General features: G+C 40.0%; 1 long non-coding RNA gene and 2 other non-coding genes across 4 annotated transcripts; 1 reads left to right on the forward strand and 2 right to left on the reverse strand.

Moving 5' to 3' along the window:
* Positions 1-14698: 14698 nt before the first annotated feature.
* LOC141654365 (U2 spliceosomal RNA) lies at positions 14699-14894 on the reverse strand. The gene has a single exon (XR_012547925.1). It is a non-coding gene; the product is annotated as a U2 spliceosomal RNA (small nuclear RNA).
* A 617-nt stretch (positions 14895-15511) lies between these two features.
* LOC141654124 (small nucleolar RNA U3) lies at positions 15512-15730 on the reverse strand. The gene has a single exon (XR_012547695.1). It is a non-coding gene; the product is annotated as a small nucleolar RNA U3 (small nucleolar RNA).
* Positions 15731-16836: 1106 nt separating this feature from the next.
* On the forward strand, positions 16837-20090 carry LOC141652187 (uncharacterized). Of its 2 annotated transcripts, XR_012547014.1 has the most exons (4): positions 16837-17006; positions 17106-17173; positions 18512-18597; positions 19960-20090. It is a non-coding gene; the product is annotated as an uncharacterized LOC141652187 (long non-coding RNA). The 2 variants fall into 2 exon arrangements; XR_012547015.1 differs by lacking the exon at positions 18512-18597.
* Positions 20091-21604: the final 1514 nt, after the last annotated feature.

Below are 21604 nucleotides of genomic sequence, written 5' to 3' on the forward strand. Positions count from 1 at the left end.
CCTCATCAACCTCTCCGGGAAGATGCATACCATAAACTCCAAACCGGGAACGCGAATAGATCGGGTAGGATCCAAGGAAGATACTCCAGTGACAGATTTGAGATGCCACCATGGTACGATCCATCTAATTACGGGGCCATCTTCACTCTTCAGTTTGTTCTCCCAATAGTTGCAGACTCGAGTGAAGTCCACCATGTAGAGCCTGGTCCTCATTGCAATTGAGCGAGCATGATAAGCAGGAACTTTAACTGGGGGCTCGATCAATCGAAGACGCTCCATAAGCCAGACCTAACAAAAGCGGGTATAAAAAAAACGAAAAAAACAAACAATTCTTTTACCTGCAATATAATGGGACTTCCCAGATAAGGAAGGTCACGGTTGGCTTTCCTGTTATCTAACCCCAACAGGATCTCTTCTAAGCACAGGCAAGCTGGGCTCCTGCGCAGCTCCATTTGCTCAATCATGCTCAAGTAACGAGGGTCGCCTCTCAAATCCTCATCAACATACCCTTGAAGGACATATACATGTAGAAGGCAAAACCCGAATGCCCTTCGCCAGGCAACATAAGAGATAGTGGGATCTGCCCTATTAATGAATCGATCGATGAAATCCAACATTCGCACTCCTTTAGAAGTCACAAGACGGTCCACATCAACTCTTGCCAACCCAAGCAAGTCTCTAAACTTGTTCTTATACCCCTGAGAAGTGGAGGGAATAGCAGGCAAGTCTTCCGGGTCCCAACCACCAATCGCAGCAATTTCTTCGGGAAATGGGCAAATGTCGCCTCCAAGGAAGGCAAATACGTGATCATGCGGGTCCCAATAATCAAGACAAGCATCTAGGAACGTTTTGACTACCTTGATCAGCTTCAAACTCAAGAGCGATCCAAAATTATAAGCACCCATGTCATATTTCTCCACATTAGAGAACTCATTTGTCCATTCTTTTAGACGAATTTCGAGAGTATTCATGATGTATGCTTATTTTGGGAGCTTTATGTATTAAGACGAAGAAAAGACGGAAGAATTATGAGAATAAAACCTCCCTCGACGTCTCTATTTATACTAAAAGTTGTTTCCTAAAATCCGTCAGGACGGGCGCACTGGGGAACAGGCGCAGCACCTGCTGCGCCTCTTCCTCAGCCTTCCTTCTGTGATTTTCCGCGCTAGATATTTCCTAATTTCCTCAACGAATAATTTCCTATTCATACGGGTTATTATTTTGGTAAATACGTCAAGTTGCCATGTTTCGTGTTTCCTAATTCCACGGGCACGCATTTCGAGGCGATATCGACATTTTCGTCATTTTAGCACACTTATACATTTCTTTTTTCTTCTTTTCCGGGAATTATCTCACCAATTTAATTTAATTTATTCATTTTCAAACTTATACATTTCTTTTTTTTATTTTCTTTTTCGGGGAATCATTTCACTCCCGTTCCACATTACCTTCCAAACTTATATGTTTCTATTTTTTTCTTTTTTAGGGGGTAGCCCTCCCTACCATCTAGTCATTTCCGGCAAAATTTTTGCATTTTTTGCATTTCCAAGTTGTTTTGCGCTAATTTAGGCCATGTGTACAAATGTATGTTCTATATGATTTTTATGTAAATTTCGGCAGCATGACGGCATAAACCGTCATCTACCAAACCTGTTCAAAGCTAACCTGCAGGTACAAACAAAGCAACCCAGCAGCAAAGGCACTCGGGCCATCATATATACAACCAAGAGAGGATATGTACACCAAACTAGGGGATCGAGCCCCAAAACAAAGTCTGAATGTCCAAAAATGTAAGTCCCAAAAATGTACAAATGTACAAAACACAAACAAACAAAAAAAGAAAACAAAAAGCTACTGATGGTCGCCATCTAGCTCAGCAACTCTCGCCTCGAGAGCAGCAACCTCGGCGTCGCGGACCTCGAGCTCCCTCAGCAGGCGAGCTGTCTCCTCCCGGGACTGGGCAAGCTCTCGCTCCAGCTCACGCTCCCTCTGCAAACAACAAGAATTAGCTCATGTCAATCATTTCAAGTATAAGGAAAATTAGAAAATTCAAAAATGAAGTAAATGGAAGGTTCATACCTGACGTCCTCGGCCGCCAGCAAGTGCCTCAACGGCAGTAGCCCGCAGCCGGTTGGCTACCCTCCATAAAGCCACTAACCGGGATGGCGCAACCTGCATTTCAAAAGAAAAGATTCTTAACGATTGGACAAACTCGAGCAAATGTGTTCTTACACAAAATTATACAAGTTAGGAGACTCACCCTCCGAATCAGATGCTGCCACTCGTCCAAGCCAGCATCTCTCACCGCCGCATCAAAGTCGCGCAGCTCGGAGATCGTCGTCATCCCCGTCGCGTCAGTGTACTCAAGGGTCTCGGGGTACTCTGGGGGCTCGATGCCCGCCGCCTTGACCTCCTGCAAAATCAAATGATTTCCATTAACCGATGATCATTCATCGTGTTCCCAAAATAATAAAAAATAAAGGAGGGTAAAGCACTTACCACAACCGGCCAGTACGCCAATCTCCCGTAGAGGAACGCCGAGTAGTCCTCGCCCGGAAGAAGAAGGGCGTCGCCATCAACGCCAGCCAGGTCAGCCTCCCTCTCAGCCTCAGAAGGCTCCCTAAACATCGTCAGAGGAGGATCGATGGGAACCGTCAAGACGTCCTGAGAGCACTGACGAGCCAAGCGCTCACCCAAGTACCACACAGGACCCATCGACGTCCTCAGCAGCAACCGGCTCGAGCTCCTAGGTCGAAGGACGTCAGCCACAAAGGGAGGAGCGCCAGCGTACTCCACCCAAGGCCTGGGCACCCACTGGGAAAAGCAAAAAATAAGTCATTCTTATAATCAGTTCTGAAAAAGTAATGAAGAAACAAACGAAGGTGAAGTACTCACGCCGTCCAACTGAAGAGCGTTCACCTCCCGTCGACAGACGTCGTGGAAGGAACGCCGACTCCTCGTGCGACACATCACCCAATCCCGCACAACGGGATAGGCCTTCTCCACCGGCTCCGTCCTCTTGGGCGCGAGGCCCGGAAGGTAGGAGTACACCCACGCCTGTAAAACAAGATAGTCAAAAACGATCTTTCGTGATTTGACAGAAAAAGGAAATGATCTTTCATGAAATGAAATGAAGGTTCATACCTCCAACAGCAGTCCAGGGCCGACAGCAGCAGGAGAAGTCCCCTTCTCCATCAACTCCGGACGAACCATGGCCCTCATAAAGCGGATGAGGACCGCAAAACCAGCAGTGACCCAGTCCCAACGGCCTAGGGAGCTCAGGTCAGAAAGAAAGGGAATGAGCTTCGTCGAAAGCCTATCTCGCTTGTCTCCGAGGTAGATCGAAGACAGAAACCACCATAGCCACAAACGGACTCTCCGCTCTGCGGTACAGGGATAAGGAGTCGTCTCCCTCCCCTCGATCACCACTGACGCCGGGGTATTCCCCGCAAAGTAGTCCGAACGTAAGAACTAGGCACCAAACCAGGTACTGCAGCCGCCTTCGGCGCCAAGTTCCAGCCGATCAACCTCCTAGCCTCAGCCGAGTCAACTCTCATGGCTCTCTCCGGCCACTCCACCACCTCAGCCCCACACGGCAGACCAGAAATCATGCCGTAGTCCTCTAACGTGACCCCCACCTCGCCGAAAGGCATGTGAAACGTGGAGGTCGTGTCCCAAAACCGGTCCAAGAAAGCTCGGATGAGACTGAGGTTAGCCCGAAGCTTCCTCCTCGCGATATCCCTCCAAGCATGCACCAGGGCGCCGAATGCTCCCCGCTCGATCATGGCTCGCTCTTCCGCCGACAGCCTCTCGTAGCACCCCATCGCCGTCGTGTAGCCCGAGAACGATCTGATGTTCCCGGCCTCCTATGTTGATTTGAAACAAAAGCTATCTTTAGCTCAGATGAAGAAGAAAATCTATGACAAATAGAAATGGAAGAATATGAATGAAGAGTGGTGAATTCGATTTACTAAGCTCTTCACCGTCCTGTAGGACAGGTGACCCTCCGCAGCCCAAAGCAGGTGCCTATTGTCCCAGGTCTCAGTCCACGCAGGTGCTCCCCTCAGCTGGTGACCACCCCGTCCAATGTTGGCCTGTCTCGGGGCCTCCTCCTCCTCAACAACCTCCTCCTCGAGGACCTCGTCCTCAGCAGCCGTCGCCGCAGCAGTGAAAGCCTCCTCCAACGCCTCCTCAAGCATCTGAGAAGGGTCAAGAGCAGTGTCCACATCCATGGGATCCTTCCCGAATGTAGAAGCCTCGTCGCCTGCAAAATTAAAGTGAATGTAGGCCGCGTCAAGTGACGACAAGCCTTAATCAGGGGATTTTCGAGTTTTCGGAGCTCCGAAATCGATCTTTTCTCGCCACCTTTGGCCTTTTTTCTCACAAACCCGACCACTCATGTGGTAATTTGGGTCAAGTCAAGCCTAAGTTTAATCATAGTCATGGGTTCGAGTCGGAATTTTGACAGCATTTCGTTATAACGGCGATTATGCCCTAGGAAGTGTCCTGAAAAAGCCGTCACCAATCAAAATTCCGAGATGGTAGGAAGTTTATCCATCATACAAGGATTCCAAATAACAAGTTTCGTCACAAATGGGCAATACTAAGGCTATTTTCGAAGCGATTTACGGTTTAGCTGTGAAACCGTCTCAATTTCACTCGAATGCTCAAAACTCGATGAAAATTCGAAACAAATACATGGTTATGATCCTTATATTACCAATTAGCCATTTATAAGGTCAATTTTGAAAGGCAAAATCATTTGGGGGAAAAGCCCCAAATTTTCGACTAATTAGGGTCGAAAACCCTAATTTTGTCAGTCCCATTTGATCAAAAATGCAAGATTAATACACATACCTCGATTAGTCATGGCAAATGCAAGCTTTTGGATCAAATTTTGACGTAAATGGTTGGAATTTGAGAGAGAAATTAAAGAATTATATTTCGAAAATAATGAAACAAACCCCTATGTTTCATCGGGTTTTTACGCAGGATTGACACGCCAAGAAAAAAAAGCAGCAGGTGTTGCGCCTCTTCCAAGGGATGCAGCTCTTGTTGCGCCTCTTCCTCAGTTTCCCTCCATAGGAATTTTCTAAGATTCGTTATAAGTTCGTTATTTTTGTGGGCCCATCTTTGGTGCGCCTCTTCCTCGATGTTGTATCACATATTTGGTCCGTTTGACATATATTCTTCGCCCGGATCCGTATTCCCAAGCCAACAGCAAACTGTTGCCCTATTTTCGCCAAAACCTAGCTTGCTACAACGAGCGGTTCTTCTTTGACAGGTGTTTCGACACGCCTTTATTATGTTCCCCCAGCGAGAGTACACGAATAGACATTCCCTCTCGAGACATGGAGAACAGTTCTCGATTATGTTCCCCCAGCGAGGGTACACGGATAGACATTCCCTCTCGAGACATGGAGATCAGTTCCCGATTACGTTCCCCCAGCGAGAGTTCACGGATAGATATTCCCTCTCGAGACATAGAGATCAACATCGACCCCAAGCTCTTCCGAAGTTTGTTTGAAGCCGACCACAAGCAGATTTCTCCCAGCAGCTCCTGACTACGTCCTGCTGCCTCCTCCCAATATCGCGTTTTGTTTCCCCTGGAGTTTCAACGAATTTCAGGTATGGTCTCTTCTTATGGCTGGCGAGCCTCCTTACGTAGTCTAATGGACTTTAACCGACCCTCCCCGATAGTCGACAGACTCTAAAATGTTCCCGACGACAGGTCCTTGGTTCAGACCCCTTGAGCCGCCTCGCATCGCCATAGTCGTCAGGTTGTAATCTTCGATTGACCTGATGGCTATACTTTGACTTTCGCCTTGTCCAAGCCTCAGTCAAAGTGGGGGCTCAGAGATACCTCATTTTCGCACCTCCCGCAAACCACCCGGTGATGATTGGGCCGCATGTTTGGTACGCGGAACGATTTGTGATTCGTAAGTTTATCGTCGGTGATCGCTCAAACACTTATGTCTACCTCTTAATTATCATCTACGTGCCGATACGGTCGTTCGGGCGATAATTAGAGTACCTTTGGAGTCCGGGTCAAAAACCGTCTTCATTTTCTAAAACCGAGTCGAATGTTTGGAATGTTAGGATATTTCTATTCCATATTTTGCAATCTTTTAATCTTTGGTAAAGTATTTCCCGTAATATTCACACAAGATATTAAGGAAAACAAGATTAATCCGTTATTCCATAACCAAAACATGGAAATCTTTCTTCCGCAGGAGGAAACCACTTGGGAAAGAACGCAGCAAGTGTTGTGCCTCTTCCAAGAGACGCAGTGCCTGCTGCGCCTCTTCCCAAGTCCTTTTCTGCGTATTTTTCGTATCTTTTTCATATCTTTTCGAGATTCACTTCCAAAGTTTCTCCGAAAACCCTATTTCCTCCGTGTGATTAGTATAAATAGAGACCTTCGGTCTCACATATTTCTCACGCGAGTGTCCGCCCTTCTCTTCTCCCTTTGCATTCTAGACCACGTTCTTACTTTTTGGCGTCTACGTTCTTGAACTTTCGACCACGTAAGCTCGGATCTTTCTGAGTACCAGCCTCGTTTTGCATGACCTACCAATTTGACCAACTCCACCATAATCAACTTTAATCAATCTTGTTCGTTTTCCTCTTACGAGGGCACTTTCGCCTACATTCGAGTCGAGCATCACTAAACGTTAACTTAGTTCATCTCGTTTCGTCAAACATGTAAGTCTGAGGGTGTAAATCCCTATTTTATTATTGTTATTTATTTTTGTAATCACAGTTGTAAGATTTATGTCGAAAGTATTCTTAAAACCGATTTGTAAAACCTTGTTTAAAAACCCTTTTTACGGATTAGCATAAGACAACCGTCGAGAAAGAACGCAGCAACTGCTGCGCCTCTTCGAAGGGACGCAGTACCTGCTGCGCCTCTTCGTGAGGCTGCCGCAGTTCCTGCTTCCTTTCTTCTTCCTTCGTCTTTTGTTCGTCCTTTTGTTTTTCGCTTTGTTATCAATTGTTCGTTGTTTCATTAACATAACAATTTAAGTATGATAATTTTGACCTGTAATTCATTAATCATTATTAATTAATTCATCTTTCAAAATCCCGACCTAAATCCCTTATAATCCATATTTGCGGGTTTTCGTCATTAAGTCAATTCGGGTTTTAGAGATTCGATTTACCCATATTGAATCTCTGGAATTCGTCGTTGATATATTTGTATCTGTTATTTACCGTCACCATCATTAATCCATCATTATAAATCTGTTTAGCCTAATTAATTTAATTAGTTTGTTAATTTGTAATTAATAATCTTATAAACCTAATTAATTCGTTCTATTTAGTTTTTATTCATGTTTTATCGTTTTTATGACCTCATTCACATGTAAATAATATGCTAATCACTTTCATCTGAGTCAATTATTCATAATCGATCATTAAAATCACCAACGAACGTTAACGATTTGCAATTCCGGCTTCACAGCCAGAACTGAGCCAAGGAACGGACTCAGCAACTGCTGTGCCTCTTCCAAGGGACGCAGCTCTGCTGCGCCTGTTCCTGGTTGATTTCTATTTCTGAACTCCCGTTTCTGCTTTGACCTAGTTTAGTTTACGTATTTAATTAACTATTATTCGTATTATCACCCTAATTTCTGTCCGTTAATTCATTTATTTATTCTTTCTCAAATCATCTGTTTTAAAAGTATTTTCGACATAAATCATTAATCCAATGTAATTATTGTAATTTTCCTTTATTGTATTATTATTGTATTTCATTTACTGTATTGCTTGTATGCCTTCACATATAATTAATTCTAAATCCTACCGCGACATTAATTGTATGCTAAATTACGTGTTTACCGACTTAGTATTAATTCTCACATGCTAGGATTAATCTAATAGATGTTGCATTACATGCATATAAATCGACAACATATCGAGTATAGATAATTTCCCTAATCATTAGTATAGGCCGCTATCGAGGCGGGCGGGATTAGGTGTTCGATCAAAAGAGCTTCCTAATACGTACCCTCACCCCTTACTCCAGATCTCTGTGAACATCCGTGTTCATTGGCATCCACGAGAGTCATTCTAGACATAGAATGCTAAGGGTAACGAGTTCTTGGTGTTCATGTCATTACTTTGTGTCTTGACATGACACGAGGTATTCGAACGGTTTCCAATTTTCCACAATAAATTGGTGGCGACTCCACAAATGCAAACGCTTGTTTCCCAAGCGCCCCCGTGGGCCCGCGTCCACAGGTTCACTCTTATATCTTACTGCTAGTCATCTAGATATTCTTTATATTGTGTGTTTGTGTGCCCGATTTCAGTCAAATCCTAAAGAATCACATTTAACAGCTGTAAAGCGTATTCTTCGATATTTGATTGGAACTCGGGACTTATATCTATGGTATCCTATGGAATGCAATTTCACTCTCACGGAGTATTCAGATGCAGATTATGCAGGTTGCTCAGTTGAGAGAAAGAGTACCTCTGGTATTGCTACTTTTGTAGGACTGTGTCTTATCTCTTCGGCTTCCAAGAAACAAAACACGGTTGCTCTATTTACTGCCGAGACTGAATATCCTGCTGCTGCTCAATGTTGTTCTCAAATCTTATGGGTAAGACAACAGTTGCGGGATTACGGTATGATCATTAATTGTGTTCATATTCTTTATGATAACACTAGCGTAATTAATATTTCAAAATAAGGTGCATGCCATTTGTGGGTGAAATGGGTGCATGCCATTTATATAAAAGGAAGAGTTTGGAAAGATTATACTCCATCTGCCAATTCCAACTGGGCTTGGAGAAAAATCTGCCAGACTAAGAACATTATGAAAGACTGTATTTGGAATCAGAACAATGTTTACTCTATCAAGATGGGGTATGAGTGGTTACTGGCTGCAACTTCTACTGTGCCATGGTACCCGTGGTCATTGAACAATTGGATTTTGCCTAAGAATGGTTTCATTTGTTGGCTTGCTGCTCAAAACCATCTTCTTACTCAGGACAGATTGACAACGATGCACATTACTCAAACAAACTGTTGTTATCTATGTGGTCTGGTACCTGAAGATCATAATCATCTTTTCTTCTTATGTGCTTACAGCTACAAGTGCAGCAGCTTGATATCTGACTGGTGCTCTGTTCAGCTTCCAGACCAAAATTGTTTTCAATGGTGGACAAAATTGAGAAGTAGGAGCTTATGTCAGAAGAAGATACTTGGAATGATCCTGTCATCACTGGTTTATCATTTGTGGTTGGCTAGAAACAAGAGTTGGCAGGAGCAATTTGTTTTCAGGCCTGATATCTTAGTTGCTCATATTAAACAAGATGTGAAGACTCATTTGTTGAATTGTAAAATTAAATGTAGAAATGATCGAGTCCTGGAATGGCTGCGAGTCATTAGAAGTACCTAAGGTGGGTCAGATTGTGTCACACCTTAAAAAAGTATGGTTGTAAGGAGTTTTTGATCTTAATGAAAAGCTTTACACTTTCCCCAAAAAAAAAATTAATACTTCAAAAATTCCTGTTCAACATTCCAGGACAAAACATACTGACATTCGTCATCATTTTCTCCGTGATCATGTAGAAAAAGGGAACATATGCTTAAAATTTTGTAAAACTGAAGATCAGTTGTCCGATATTTTTATTAAACCTTTGGCCATAGAACAATTTGTGAAAATCCAATTAGAATTGGGTCTCTTGTATAGTAGCTCATAGTAACGTACGTCCTAAAATTGAAACCCCCCAATAATTGACTAATTTGGAGAGGTCGTTATTACGTGTTGGTAATTTGTCCCATATCTTTGAGGTTGAGGTGCAATCTGCTTACTCTAGTCGTTTTGTTTGTCTTATATAGATTAGTAGTGAGTTGACTATTGTGGGATGTTAATCTCCATATCTTATGCATATATTCTATGGCAAAATAAATCCGTCTCCTCTCGCCTTAATCAAACCTTACCTATATTACCTCCAACCGTCCCTCCTCATAAAACCTCACCTAATATATCAAAAATCTTCATCTACCCGTCTCTCTCCTCAAATTGACCCCAAATCAACCAAAAAATCCTAACTATCTTCGACGGCAACCATGGTCAAGAAGAAAACCCAATCCACCACCACTAAAACAACGACTACCTACAAAAACACCACCACCACCAGATCCAAAGCTACACTCACCGACAAATCCCCTGCCTCCGACATACCCGAAACCCCAATCAAACCCAACACCACACCTTCACCAGAAACAACCACCATACCCGTCAACACCGTTCCCAAATCAAAAACCCGAACATCAAAACCCTTTTCTTCACCCTCCACCGTATCCACCCGCTCGAAAATCTTACATGCAATTGAACTTGAGCAGCCCGTCACGGAAGTCAAAGAGCCATCAACTGCTCCACTGGATCCGAGGAATAACAAACCGGTATTCAAGAGAGCTGCAAGAACTCAAAAAGGGGTGAGCAAAGAGGTTACGATAAATGAACCCACGGAGTGCGAAAACCGAGAAGAAGCTCCGGTTGTGTTGGGTAAAGGGAAGGAGAAATTAATGGAGGAAGAGGATATTTGTGATGAATATTGGGACGATATCTTTGATGATGCAGTGATTAATTCCAAAAGTGAAATAAAAGCAAAGGGTCGATCTTTAAAACGCAAGCGGACCAAAGATGATTCAGATGATGATGATGACATCCATAATGTATCCGCTACGCTTTGTACCTCGATTGACAAAGACCGAGTTATTGATATTCTCAAAGGCTTGGGGTTGTCAGAGACGGCAGTACAGCGATGCATTCAACTATGTGAGCACCCAATTCTTCTGGGTCGCTATTATCCGCAACATTGGTTACAATATGAGAAAGCTTTTTCTTTTTTCATGGAAATACTTAAAGCTCAAAACTGGGTTGGTATGTTTTCTGTTCATACTGTGGTTTTTGTTCCTGAAATTCTTCAATTTTATCAGTCTATTATTGTCCGTACATCTGGTGATTTTCTGTCTGCGGTGGTCAATGGGAAGCCATTTATGGTGAGTACTGAAGAGGTCGCCAAAATGTTTAATATTCCAAATACGGGTCTTGAATTGGCTGATCCGAATGGTTGGCCTCCAATAGAAGGACTTGGTTCTTTGGTTGTTTTGCGATACTTTGATCCATATGCTACTGTGAACACTCGTATTGCCCTGGTCGTTTGAATGGACCACATCAGTTTCTGTTTAACTGTATTCGTCGCACTATAATACCTCGCACGTACTCTCGCGGTTATTGCTCTATCCCCGATTTGTTGCTCCTGTTTTGTCTAATGACGGGGAGACCTGTGAATGTGGCTTCTATAATGTTTTTTCACATAAAGGAAGTTGCAGCTGAATTGCATAAGGGTGTTATGGCCGTCTCTAAGAGGAAGTCAAAGCGTGGGGCTCAGACGAAAAGAGAACTTCCGTATGGTATGTGGCTGACACATATCATGTGGCATAAGAAAGTGTTACCTACCGATGGATATTGTGTTTCTATGAAGGACTGTATGACCGATGGGTTGTTGGGTCAAATGCATCTTTGCATTGTTGATGATAAGCTGGTTGGGTTGAGTGGAGATGGCTATGCAGGGGCGGGTTCAAGTTCTAGTAGTCTTCGAGGTGTCACGTCACAGTTGAGGGCTCTTTATGACATCGTGGTTGGTCGCTAGGGGACAATAGCGGACGACGTCGAGCTTATCAAACCTGTGCTTACCCCACTCTAGGCTCTACCTAACCTTCTCGAGCGTATTATCGCTCGTCTCCCCCTCCACCTTGATTTGCTCTGACATCACCCTTTTATTTTGCCTGTGCTTCTTTATGCTAAGACTGTACGTTTAATACTCTCTCTAATGGTCGGTACTTGCTATGATGATGTCTATTTTGATTGTGTACGGTAGTTGCATTAATGCCTCCTTGACCATGGTAATATGCGCTGACACATTTTGATCGTCTCTCTCCTTTGATGATGTCAAGAGAGGGAAAGGTTTGTGGATGTTAGCTTACTAAGTTAGCTATTTACTATTAGACTTTTGACTATGATCTTCTCTTGTTCCGTGAACATTGGTTTAGTTTATGTACTGATCTTAATGTTTCCTCTTTCTATTTATGTTTGTCTTGATATGTTTGTCTTAATAATGATTGAAGCATTCTTATGTTGAAGGGGAACATTTTTAAAGGGACTTGCCATCATCAAAGGGGGAATTTGTTGCACTTATTATGTTGATGATGACAAGTCCTTCATCTTTACATTCCCTATTCCCTATTAACTTATGAGGTTTGCTAGATGTGTCATGACAGGTACATAAGGCGGTCACTCGTGTTCGGAAGACGGTTGAAGCAGTGTTTCAAGTCTTGGATGAGTGTCTAGTAAAGTGTAAGAGTATAAAACCTGTGTTTACTCCTTTTGATCGGTCTAATAAATCACGGCTTATTATATTTGATAAAGAGATTTCGAAATATAATTTTATCATATGTTTTTGACAAAAAATAACTTGTTGGAAATTTCCTCTTTTGGTGCTAAAATATATCTTTTGGTTTGGTGAGGAATTTGTGTTTAGTAGGCAACTAAATATTACGTACAAGATAAAGATAAAGATTTTATTTTGTAATATTTGGTTACCTAACTAAGAGGATTTGATTTGGTCAACTTTTAACAATTATATAAGGGAGGAATATTATTGTTGCCGGAGTCACGAAAAATACACTTTGAATTTTGAGAGCATTAGTTTGATTTCTGTCAAAACCGTGGACTTCAAGTTTTATTTTTGCAAATCGTTTTCAAGCATTAATTTTGTGTTTGCAAAATTCTTTTTAAGGCGTGTTTTAAGATCGTTCTTGAGTACACAAGTTCTTATACTCATAAGGATATTTTGTTCTCCATCATTCCGATTGTTGAACCATATAAGGAGACAAATTGTGTTGTAATCTTCTTTTTGTGAGATAGTGCTTTTGGGGTACGGGTTGTACTCGAGTCGCTTGATCGAGGTTGATCGTGGGGGTTTTCTTTGTAATCGAGTTTGGTTATAAAGAAAATATTAATAAGTGAGAGGGTGGACGTAGACCTTTAGAAAGTAGGTCGGACCACGTTAAAAATCTTTTGTCTCGTGCCCTTTCTCTTTATTTGTTTTATTTATCGCTTAATTGTAGAGTTCTTGTTTCACGCATACGACCAAAACAGTACAGCACAATTCGTTTGTTTGAACAGTCACCGAGACTGTTCAATTCGCATGTGTACTGTTTCAGTATCGAACGAGAACGCTATTTTAGCTTTAGAAGTTTACAAATTTTAAAAATGGTACTTAATTCACCCCCTCCCCCTCTTAAGTATCGGATCGATAAACTCAACATATAATTATTTTGTAGTCAATAAATGTCGTTTTCGTTGTATTTTGTTATGGCCAGCAATTATAAACCCAAAAATTAGGGTACAAAAACAATGAATAATTTTAACCTAATTCAATGGCCGTCAATTATAAACCCACAAATTAGGGTAAAAAACAATGAACAATTTCAGAGCAATGAATAACAATCAATTTCACGACATTTCCAAATTAACAGAAATCAAACAATAACTTACAAACAAATTCGAAAGAAGAGATAGAAGAACAACTTACATCAACTACTAAAGTGATAGATGGTGATGGATGAACAATCGATCAATAATTAAGGTTTAACTTGGATTATTGCGGAATTTTGGGGGAATCTTTTGGGGAAATATTTTGATGAAATTAGGTTAAACGGGTGAAAGAAGGGAAGTAAATGAAGAGTCACAACTTGAGTGATAGTTGTAAACGCGGGGCAATTTCATCACTTCATAAATTTTTTCACCTGAAAATGGCTTTGGGTGCAAATTATAACCTGAGATATTAATTTGGGTGTAATTTAATAAAAAATTTGACGTGGGAGTAAATGTAAAAAAGTGGATTAAGCGTGGGTGTAATCGATTATTTACTTTATTGTTTAGTGGTCATGAGTGTTATACAAGTGTGAGAATTGGGCAACTATATTACAGAGTCTAAACTGAATAGTTTTCGAGGGTGTTTAGTTAGGACCTGACCAACGATCACCAAAATATGGTGTGCCTTAACTTAAATAAAATGTTTTTGCTAATTCTAGAAATGATCCAAATTACTACATGATCTAGGAATTTATGTAAACATCAAATATTTAAGTTTTAAACTAGATATAAAAACTGAGGTACTATACTGCTATGCTAATTAGAACAAATGTAACAATATATAACAATTGCATTTTAGTGGCAAGCCAAAGCACTTGGTTACTACAAACACGATTAAAATCGACTTTCTCAATTCTTTTTTTCAGTATAATTAAGGGAAATTTTGAAAAAACCGTATACAGTCAACTAACGAGTATGTCATGTCGAGCGAATAGTTACTCACTCTCTGCATATTGTTGCTTAGATTTTTAGGCTTACCCGCTAAAAGGCAAAGATGATTATAAGGAACTAAAAATACGGAGAAGCAAGTACTCCGTTAGAAATAATATGAGGATCCTTGACGTAACTTGAAGAGGTGATTATATATTACACAAATCCATAATTCTTTATCAAATGTGCAGCTGTGTGAAATAATCAATAACCCATTTACACGACTAAAGATTCTAGCTCAAGTCAGGATATTAATTGAATAAATTCCAGATCAACGGATAACACATCAAATAAATGATTAAACTGAATTGGAGAGGTGCGCCAGGCCCAAGCAGTAGTGCAACGCACGGGCGACGCATGAAGGCCCAGGCAGCAAGCTACCTTGATGGACCTCCCCTCTTAAAAAATAAATTTAATATCGTGTGAGCCAATGGCCCACATATCAGATATTAAACTGATAAGAACAGATACTACACTTGATCTTAGCCAAAAGGCCGAGAAAGGTATGCCTATTAAAAACGACCGGTGCGGTTTATATATTCTGACGAGTCCTCTCCTTTGAACTATCTGCTTGATGTGGGACGGAATCAGTTCACTTGTGACTTGTCTTTTATCATTCAATTCTATTCTATCTATCAATTTATTGCAATGATCCTGCGTGAATCCTAATCATCTAAGCTATATATAGTATGCATGGTCTCAAATTTATTTTCCTTTTCATACGGACTTAATGTACACACAACCCCATCTTCATTGCTAGGCAAATTTAGTGACTTGCAGAGATATAAAGGTTTGAAACTCCCTTTCTAACCTCGAAACTCTTTCAAACCTCCATAACTAATGGTCACTCGCTGAAAACCCGCAAACTTAGATCGTATTGTTAAGAACTGACAACAAACATATTGTTAAGAACTCCATTTATTTATTTTTTAGCTGTAGGCAGTATGTCTACTACTTGCCTGCTGCATTTTGGCATACGAAGTCCGTAAACCCGATCTGGTTATGAAAAAAAAAGAGGGAAGTGCTTAGAAACGCTCGATTGCATTACGCCATTAAAAGATCTCGCAAGTCCACGATGAACATATTGATATACACAAGGTAAAAATAAAATAACAAAAGGGGGAAGTGCGTCAGACAACCATGCGACCATCCCAAGCCCACGAGTGGACTGAGGAACGATCCTCTACAGCAAACCACTGGTCCAAAGATTCAATGGCAGCCGTTAATCACGCTCTGATCGCATGGCTATGGGTTCATCAACCACACTTTGTTTCCTGCCTCTGTAGATTTCAAGGATACAGAGGTACGAGCCTATAGAACAGATCCTGTTCAAGTAAGGTCGTGTCAAGTATCCTTTGCTGGGCTTCTATAAACATCCGTTTACTCCACTATTTTGCAAGTATGGGTTATTTTAAATAATAAAGAAAAAAATCTTATGCACATATTCACAATGTACAAATTCATTTGCATAATGTGTTTTTCCATTTTTTAGGGGAAGGGATGCGTATTGTTATGTACATTGGAATTGAATCGAAAGTAATTTTTTTGAATTTGGAATCATGTAAGTTTCACCCCAAAAAAGCAGGTTCGTAGAATACTAAGCAGGAGTCACTGCCAGCCTCAACGCATATTCCAACGACCTTAAACCCGAATTTTTTTCTGTAAAATTATTTTTTATATGTCCGACAAATTTAGAAAACCAAGCGGATTGGAGAGAGTGCATTATATGTATAAATATAATTATTGATTTTAATCTAGACCCACGATTTTTCACAAGATGAGAACTTTTATTGTAACACCCCGTATTTTATTAAGACGGATAAAATTCTTTTAATTGCTATTTTGAATTTAATTACATCATTTAACGATTTATATATATATGCTTAGCTAATTAATTAATTTCATCATAATTCGATACGTTAATTTTAATAATCATTAATAAGTTTATTTAAAGTTAGTTCGAGTTTATTGAAATTAGTTCGAGTTTATTTATTTAATAATTTCCGTTTCTTTACGAGTCCTTGTGAAAGTTGTTTTAAGTGAACCCGAGATGGATTTTGGGAACAAAACCGTCCAATTAGCTATTTTGAGCTTATTTCACTAAATTAGCAATTTTTATTAATATCCGTTAGTTTTGTAAAAATCGCTAATAATTCCGATTCAAGCTGATATTGTATTATTTACGTTAACTAAATTTGAGTTTATTTTATTTTCACTCATTAAATTTATTTATTATTGATTCCGTTTTATTACTGAAACTTTTACTTAAATCGGTTAAATTTAACTCGAAACGGTTTTAATAACGATCGAAATTTCTTAACGATGAAGAAACGTACGTATAATTAGTAGCTATTTTAGCAAGCTAATTGGTGTTTCATTATTATTATTATTATTACATTATTATTGTTGTGGTTGATCATGCGTGACACCCCACACCTCCGTCCTCTTTTCCTTTCTTTTTCGTTCTATCAGCAAACAACAGACAACAACAACATTGAAACAACAGCTCCTCCGTACGCCATTTCCCATCGTTCAAACCCCAGATCCCGCCTCCATTCTCAACCAAATTCCGTAATTTTTGTACCATTCTCTTCCCCTTTCCTTCCTCCTCCTTTTAAGGTAAGAAAGTCTCCTTTTTGTAGTGGTTTCGTCTTTCGCCGTCTTATAAAAGTGTCGTCTTTTAGCTTCTTTATTCCGTTTTCTTGCCCTTTTATGAAGGATTCGAAGACCCGGGGTGAGGCTCGTGCCTTGTGGACCATTTATTCGAAGAATAAGGAGCGTTTAAGGTAACGGTGATAGGTTACTCGAATTATTTATAATACTAGCTATTATATTTCCTATTGTTAAGTTAATTAATTGTGAGATGGGGTAATAAAATTGTATAATTGAGATGGAAGGTTGTTAAACATGATTTGCTTAAGATTGTGCAATTAGTATTAAAAGAGATGCATGGAATATAGAGTAAAGTTAGTTATGAGGATGCTGATCGAAATGCTAAACAAGTATTGATTAATTAGTAAAGAGGAGATTTTGGTGACGTGGTGTCTTAGAGCTGGGAGTGACTTATTAACGAGTACGTATATGGTATGTTAGTACTGAGTTTGGAGATTATCAATTGGCTCTCAACTTTATGTTGTTGGTTTATAAAGAAAGTGGTGGTCGTGACTTATGGCCCTTGGATGCAGGTTTGAGACGGTTTTATACAAGTTTTATTTATCCATTTTGAGAAAAGTTGGTACCTTTGGATTCATGGTGAAGTGGGTGATTATGTTGGGTAATTTAATTGGGTGAATACTATCATTTTAATGCTTAAAATTTCGTCTTAAGACGGTCACAAATGAGCTTCTTTAATAGTGAAAATGGGTTTTGTCGAGCAGTTTTAGCGGGCTGTTTTGACGGGTTTCTTTATGTTAAATTGAACCAACTTTCTTGCTATTGTCTCAAGTACATGTACATATTTGGATTGGGTCTTTTGTACGGGTGAAATTAGTCTTGGTTTGGCCTAGGAAACCGTCCTAAGACGGCTGGACAGTAGGGATTGGCTGCATCTTTTTGTTGCTTTGTACTATGTTCGGTGCGGTGGGTCGTTTCGTGCAGGATCGTGGCCAGGCCTTGTAGGCCTTGGTGAGCCATGTCGAGGGTACAACCAGGCCGTGGTCTGGGCAGTGCCGGCCATGGCTAGGCCGTAGTCTTGGTTAGATTAATTTTGACCATGAAATACGTGTATTCGACCTTAATTCATTTAACTTCCGTCACTTACTTTTGCATCCTAAATTGTTTTCCTACCGCCCATTTATATTTATATTTCTCACATGATTATATGTTTGAATTTTACATAAGTATCAAGTTGGGCTTAATGTGATTTAATTGTTGGACTCCTTATAGATTGCTTATTGGACTCATAAATGAGTCACTTGAGCTTTGTCACATTTTATTCCGTAATTTCATATAACGTAAATTATTCATCGTCACTCATAATATTTTATTTAACCGGCATGTTAAATTATATAATGGAATATTTATTATTATAAGACAAGTTTGAGTTATTCGAGTTATTTAAATCCCGTCTCATATTTTATATAACGATAATTCGTTAATATCGTCCTTTCACATAATTATTTTAGGTGACTCATATGTGGTTGAAGATGAAGAGTAATTTTGGGTTTTAGAAGCTTTCTCAAGTTATTACTTGTCTCTTTGCTAGCGTAAGGTAACTATTCCGAGTTACTCGACGAATTAATGTCACATTAGTAGTAAAAATTATGTTAATGGTAAAAATTAAGTTTATATTAGTAGTTGCACATGTTAGGATAGATTATAAAATAAAATTGTAATGAATAGGCTCAAAATAAATTTTATAGTGCTAATTGTAATCTTTTGTTGATTGTCAAAATCGAGCCTTAGTCCCTTTGACCGATTCGATGTCGGTCAATTGAGTGAGTGATTGGTCGCCGCAATTTAACCCGCACTGCCGCAGGTGGGGTTGCGGGTAAAAATTCGGTTGGATGAAATTTTATATGAATTGGATAATCGGCCTTTTTCTTGTTTTAGGCCATTTATCAAGTTTTAGTCACATGTATAGTTGGTTGAATTTAATAGTTTCTTATATTGTAAAAACGGCCCTAGATTCCCTGAAGCCTTTAATATTGTTGGATTGTTCTGCTGAATAGACATTTATATAGCCTTTCACATGATAGAATGTTAGCATTTATGTTGGTAAGTTGGACTCTTTGCTCTTATGGTTAAGTGGGTGTCTTACTTGTCTTGTGTGGTGTGGGCTAAAGTATTCAAGCTGGGACTAGCTGGGACTAGGTCCTAGGTGAGTGTTTTGGCCTTCATCATAGATAGGTCTTTATAGTCTCTGACGAGTATATGTTCACTGCTTAATAGCCTTTGTGTTCCTGACTAGTGGATTTATATCCAAGTTGGGGCATGACCTCGTTACTTATTTTGTTAGTAAGTGGTCAGCTTAAGTACTAGCCAACCCTTTGGTGGACTCCTTAGGGTACTCACTTTGTTTTAGAAAAATTGTGGGTCTTGGGTGCGGTGGTGTGTATCCGCATGTCTAGGTCTGCGCAGATTTTAGGCTAGGGTTGTGTTGTGTCTTGGCCATGTTTTATTAATATTAACCGCTGAGCCAAGATACCGGTTCGATTACCTTCCCTACCTCGTGGTATAGACTCGAGTTACAGAGTGACTATTGACGGTGCTAAGAACTTATGCCTGTCTTTGATATATTGCCCTTTCTTGTTTGATGATTGTATGAATCATAGAAGGTGAGATGCAAGCCGGCTATGGTTGATAGAGTTTGGATTCCTGGATGTTATGTGATTCACATGATAGTGTAGTATGAGTCGGTCTAGTATTCGCATGCTAGGACTATGTGTTGATGTATTTTTGTTCACGTGATAAGCACGATTGTCTAGCATCTATATGCTAAGGCTATGTGTGATTCGTATTCATATTCTTATGTTTACATGTTATATTAATTATGACATTTCGTGGCTGGGAGAACTCGGAGTTACTCCCCACTGACTGTGGCTTTCGTATTTGTATAAAGTGCGAATGACAGGTAGGTGATGCATATATGGGGTACATGGACGAGCTAGCGAGCAAAGTAACCTTGGGACCTAGACTGGTTTTATTTCATTGTGACCCTTAAACCCTTTTTATGTCACATACATTTTAGGGACATATGTCTCCCTCTTTACATTTGGTTGTATAATTTGCTATTCACGACTTTAGCAATGGTTAGGTTATGAAACTTCTAGTTAGACCTTGTATGTTTGACACCTTCCAATTTGGATATCTTTATAACAGGTTCAGGTTTTAAAAATTACAGGTTTTTACCCAAATGAACCTATTACAAACATATCCTGTCAGTTTTTCTGTAGAATTACGTGTTTACTTTTCCGCAATAAATGAGGGTGTCACAGTTGGTATCAGAGCATATTTGCTCCCGACGCACGTTTGTGCACCCCAATATAAATAACTTGACCTTAAAATAATAAACTTGAGAGATGGGTAAGATGGATAGACTTAGGACCTTATGTTGTAGTCTCTTTGTGTTTGCTCTTTGTTAGGAACTAACCTGTTTGTTGATTGTCATTTAATAATTGTTGCGTTCTTGGATCAATGACCGTGAGCTTATCTATAGCTAATGGAGTTATTATCCTTATTATAAAAAAAAATTTGAACTAAAGGTTTTGAAAATATTTTAATGTTTTTCACTGGTTTTAACGTCAATTAGTGTTAAAGCTTGTTATTGGAGACGTCTGATAATTAGTTTTATCATTTGTTGGTGTAAAAATGTATTTTTATGTCTTTGAATTGGAATATTGATATTCTTGAGTGATCGCCAAGAGTATCTCCGTTCCATTGAAAGGACACTTATATTTTACGAAGATCAAGATTTAGTGCCGATTGCTGAGGATTGAAGATTTGTTCAACCTTTGAAGAATGCTTTTACTTCCTTGAAGATGTTTCTCGTTCTTTTTGTATCTCGCCTTATTCTTAATCTCTTGGTGCTTATCCTCCTTCTAAAATCCCTTCAGTTTTACTTTAAAAGCTACGCTTGTACTCCTAACTTGTCTTTTGTTCCTTGCTTATCCTCCCTTAACGCCATTTGATAGTACTCTTTCTTGTGAGGAATGTTGACCTGGGTTGGAAAATTCGACTTTTGAGGAGATTGTTTGTGTCTGGCCCTTAACCCTGGCTTTGAGAAGTCGTGATGTTAGAAAGACTTAGGTAAGGTGATGAGACATACTTAGTGATTCTTATACCTAGTTCCTTGACTAAGTAAGTCGAGTTGTGATTGGCTTCCATAATCACTTTGGACATGAGAGTTTGATAATGGGTATGACCATATGAGAAAAGCTAATGTGGGATTATTAGTTGGCTCTTGAGAGTTCTTGAGTTGAGAGAGATTTAGTATTGAGAAGAATTTGTTAACCCTATAGTTGTATAGACCTTGAGGTCGCATTGAGCACTTGAGATGATGGGATGATGTCGTAGTGAGTGTAGCCGAGTGTAGTTCCGCTTTTGGGAATCCTTGATAAGTAAAAGGATAGAGAAACTTGAGATCCTATTGATTTTTCAGATTTTGGGGTTGGTATGTTACTACCTTGTTTTGAAATGAGAACCTTGTGGAATATTTGAGGAACCTTCTCTTGGAGTTTAGAGCTTGGTATTGGGATTCTTGATTGAAGGTTTACCTT

Source organism: Silene latifolia, chromosome 4 (genome assembly GCF_048544455.1).
Source record: "Silene latifolia isolate original U9 population chromosome 4, ASM4854445v1, whole genome shotgun sequence".
Taxonomy (NCBI): domain Eukaryota; kingdom Viridiplantae; phylum Streptophyta; class Magnoliopsida; order Caryophyllales; family Caryophyllaceae; genus Silene; species Silene latifolia.